At 51.7% G+C, this 4,708-nt stretch overlaps 2 pseudogenes; one reads left to right on the top strand and one right to left on the bottom strand.

Annotated features, from left to right (window-relative positions):
* Window positions 1-374: 374 nt before the first annotated feature.
* Window positions 375-1,207, bottom strand: LOC102850283 (annotated as a pseudogene).
* Window positions 1,208-2,572: 1,365 nt separating this feature from the next.
* On the top strand, window positions 2,573-3,434 carry LOC102849868 (annotated as a pseudogene).
* Window positions 3,435-4,708: the final 1,274 nt, after the last annotated feature.

Raw genomic sequence — 4,708 nt, 5'->3', positions numbered from 1 at the left:
GTACTCTTTTTATTTTTTTTTTTTCCTGTGCCAAAATAGTATTTTATTCTCAAGGTCATTTGAAAGACCCTCAGTAAAGAAATCTATCACACACCAGGCATAGATTCCAAAACCACATTTCTCCAGGCCCCAGTATCAGTCTCTGTCAGGATAAAAAGTTGTGTTCTTTGGTAATTCCTGGCCTTTGCTTCATGAAAAAGAGATCTTTTCCCATAAGCCGCCACCATCATCGTTGTCGTCGTCTTCTTCTTCTTCTTCTTCTTCTTCTTCTTCTTCTTCTTCTTCTTCTTCTTCTTCTTCTTCCTCCTCCTCCTCCTCCTCCTCCTCCTCCTTCTTCTTTTTAGAGTAGAGCTTTATTTTCAGCAAACAGTGCATTAATTGAGTATGAGTATTTTTTTTAACAAACTCAAGGTGGATCTAATGTGTTCCACAAAGTGGGGTGGGGAGGCTCAGCCAGAGGTGAAGTGGAAAGGTTCTCTACTATTTGTCATCTTCTGCAACCAGAAATCCACATGTGGGAAAGGCATCCAGGAGCGCAGTCCTGCGTGAAGCTGCTCTGTCTCTGCATCATAAATGTTAATCATCGGTCCTCTCGTCAGGGCCAGGGCAGCACGCAGCTCCTCCTCCAGCCCTCGGTCTTGGAAGGAGGCTCTGTAAATCTCTGTCATTTTTATGTTGATAGCAGTGCCTTAAATTATTGGAAAATGGCTTTCATTTTTTTCCCAGTCATTTAAGTCTGTCACACATAATGTCATTAAGTGGATGTCATCTTCTCCGTCAAATTCCCTGAGAAGTTGCTGAGTGAGTTTTCTTGACAACTGCCTGTCGTCACTGAAGCCGCCCACGAGGTGCACTTTCAAAAGTCTGCCACACTTGGTGGGCTTGGAAAAGGATTCTATGAAGATGATGATGATCAAGAGTACCTCAGCTTTGGTGTGTCAAGCAGGTCACCCCATGACCTGTGTGCCTCAGGACCGCAATGTGAGAAGTGGTGGCATCATCAGATCCCAGAATGGAGGTGGAGCCATCCTCTGGGGAGATCATGGCAAACTCCCTCTTCTGAACATACCGAAGGTGCTGGGGTCCCACCTGTTGAACAGACTGACCTCTGAGAAGTTTGGCTTTTTCTTCAAGTCAGATGGGCATGAACCAGGCCCTCAGCAGGCTGGCGCAGCTGTACTCACTGCCACGTGACCAGCAATGGCATTGCGGAGCTGGTGGCTGCCCAGCCTGGGCCTCCCACCCATTGTTAAGTACCCTTACAGTGCCTCTGACTCCTGGCCACCCTGTGCATGGGGAAGGAAACCTGGCCTCCTCCTGCGCCATCCTCATATCTGCTGTGTAGACATTGTGTCAACTATCTCATTGAGGGTCTTCCTCTCTTTCATTATGCCATTTCCCAAAGAGTCTCCCCTCCTGATAACAAAGTCCCACCAAACTTACTTCTAAGGAGCACTCTGGATTCACTTCTTCCAAGAAAAAAAATTGTTTTTACCACTAGGAGCCTCAGTGGGCCTAGTGTTAAGAAGCTGCACTACAATCCCAAAGGCATGTGGTTCAAATTTACCAGCTGCTCTGTGAGAGAAGGATGGGCAATCCTCTCATGTGATTTATTGCCTCTGAAAACCCGCTCAGGGTCAGCAATGGGTTGGATCAGACTTGAGGGCACACAATAACTAATGAATGCATTTGTCTATTTTAGTTCTTACATACAGGGAGCTCTGGTGGCTTAGTGGTAAGGAGTTGCGCTGCCAACCCAAAGTTTTGAATCCACCAGCTGCTCTGCAGAGAAAGATGGTCAATGCCTCTGAAAACTCACTGGAGGGTCAGCTGTGGGCCACCTGTGACTCAACAGTACACAACAATAAGCCTTACAAATATATAAGTGGGATTATATAATACTTGTGTGCATGCTTGACTTCTTTCACTCAATAAAATGTTCTTATCCTTTTGTGATTGAGAAATATTCCCTGGATTGTTTCCACATTTTTATTCCTGTGGGTACTGCCAAGAACACTGCTCTCTAAATATGTGCATGTGGTCCTGCTTTCAGGCCTTTGGGGAGTAGGAGTGCTGCACTCCTATGATGCTAAGCTTTTTGGGGAACCACCAGCAGTTTCTCAAAACAGCTCAACACCCAGAATAAGAGGTACGGTTCCAAAGAGGACTGGGAGGAGAGGGGGAGGGAGGTAATCCTGCAGCAATGAACAAATATTTTTTAAAAAACAAACACTGAACTGGGGGAGAGGGGGTAAAGGGAGAGGCGGTAAAATGTGCAACAATGAATGAAAATCTAACTCTTGTGTAAATCATAATTAAAATTAAAAAATTTATTAAAAAGAAAACAGCTCAACAAAGGTTTAATGAGCACCTCTCTGTGCCCTGCACAGTGAGTACAGGGGCTTTTGCAAAGAACGGGGTGGGATGGGGGGCAGGGGGAGACCAAAGCTCCCCTTTTTGGGGGGTATTTTTTCATGGCTCAAATGTGGCAAACTTACATTTTAGGAACTATAATATTTATTAGAGTTCACTAGGTGTTCCTGCAGTTCGTTGCTCGGAGGCTGGTGAACCTATGCCCGCCCCCCCCCCCCCCGCCCCGGCTCCGCGAGGTCATGGTGGGGCCGGACCTGGGGATCCAGACGAACAGTCCGATTTCCTCTTCAAGCTGGTGCTGATGGGGGCAGCACTGTGGGCAAGATGTGTGTGGTGCAGCGCTTCAAGACGGGCTCCTTCTCCGAGCGCCAGGGCCGCACAATTGGCGTCGACTTGACCCTGGAGACACTGGAGATGCAGGGCAAGCGAGTCAAGGTGGGAGGCCCGGGCTGGCAGGCTGTTCCCGGGGTGGCGGGCCCGGGGGCTCTGCTGACGGGGTCCCCACGGGCCCCCGATGGCTCACCCTCCACAGCTGCAGATTTGGGACACAGCAGGCCAGGAGAGGTTTCTCACCATCACCCGCAGTTACTACCGCAGTGCCCATGGAGCCATCCTTGCCTACTGTATTACCAAGAGGAGCTCCTTCCTGTCGGTGCCTCACTGGATTGAGGATGTGAGGAAGTACACGGGTTCCAGCGTCGTACAGCTGCTCATCCAGGCCTCAGCGAGCTCCAGGAGGCCCCACTGGCCGAGGCCGAGAGCCTAGCTGAGTGCTATGACTCGGAGGCATTGAGACGTCAGCCAAGGACTCAAGCAGAGTGGAGGAGGCCTTCCTGGGGGTGGCCACGGAGCTCATCACGCGCCCCAGCCTCATGTTCAGCGAGTAGAACACTGACCACATCCAGGTGGACAGCAAGGACATCGGCGAGAGCTGGGCTGTGGGTGCTGACTGGGCCAGCTGCTCCTCTCTGTCTCTCTCTGGCCTGCCAGTTCACGACCCGAGCTGGCCCACCAGGGCTGTGGCGTTTCCAGAGCGGCTGCAGGGGCCCTGGATGACATGATCTCTTGTGACCTGGATGCTGCCAGGAAAAGAGCCTTTGGCAAAGAAAGATGCAGGAAACCTGCAGCCCGAGACCTTCCCTCAAAGTCTTCACAGGCCAGGAGTGACCTGCACCGAGCCACCTTTGTGGACAGCAGCTGGGGCAGGAGTCTGGGGGGTGGCAGGAAATGGGATGTCTCCACTCCACATCTCCTCTTGAGCATTTCCTGTCTTGAGTTTACTGTAGCTGTGGCAGCTGGAAGTTGCCTACTGGGTACATGCCTGGTGATGGAGATGTTCAGGGCAGCAGCAGAGAACTAGAGCTGGACCGACCAGCTGCCTATGGTCATAGCCAAGAGCAGCCTGCTCCATCTTCCGAGGATATATTCCCTACAGCACTGCCAGTCCCTCTGTTCCTAGACACCCCAGGGCCTGGCTTGCTGCCTGAGACATGACCTCTGGTGTCCTGGGGGCTTCTTGTTTTCACCGGCACCCACAGTGGAGTCAGGGACACCACCCAGTGTGCTCGGGCTGCTGGCTCCAGCCCAGAGTTCTGCCACTCAGGTTGTAAAACCTGTGAATTTTTCAGCATTAGCTTGCAGAAGCCTGGGGTGCAGGGAACAAGATAGGAAAGGGAACATTGATGATGAAATGAAAACTTGCCGTACTGAGACTCAGGTCTGAGAAGGGGCTCTCAGGCTACCCACTTCGACCCCCCAGGTGTCAAAATCCTTCCTGCCGTGTTGAGGAGTCTCAGTGTGCTTAGGCTTCGACTTCTCCAGCTATGCGTGGCCTAGTGGTGTCCACCCCGTTGGCCCTCTTGCCCTCATGAAGCCCTGAACTGGAGGCCTCGATGAGTGATGGTGCTGGTGTCTCCCCGTCTAACACCTGGGCCCTTGGATATGATCAGACCCCATCCAGGTGCCCACGCCCCACAGCTCTGGCTCAGCTTGGGTTAGCACCTCCTTGTTCATGTTCCCTCCCGGTCTCTCTGCCTTCTCTACCTGCTTCCCCTCCTCCACTGGCCAACCGAGCACTTGTATCCACATTTGGAATCCCACAAATGACCCAGTGGCATGCTTCCTGGAAGGGAACTGCCCCATCCCTGGCTCAAGCCCTTGCCTACAGTACCCTCTGGCAATTAGAAGTCCTTTCTCCCACCCTGTGGCCTAGTGGTGCCCCCCTGGGGATTTGACTGGAGCCATTTCCTGCAGACTCCAGTAGAAGGATTCTTTCCTCCTGCCTGTATGATCTCAGAAACAAATGGCATTAAGAAGGGCTTCTGGGTGGGCTGGC

Source organism: Elephantulus edwardii, unplaced genomic scaffold (assembly GCF_000299155.1).
Source record: "Elephantulus edwardii isolate Elephantulus edwardi_28Jun2011 unplaced genomic scaffold, EleEdw1.0 scaffold00302, whole genome shotgun sequence".
NCBI lineage: Eukaryota > Metazoa > Chordata > Mammalia > Macroscelidea > Macroscelididae > Elephantulus > Elephantulus edwardii.
This window is presented reverse-complemented; position numbering and strand designations above follow the sequence as displayed.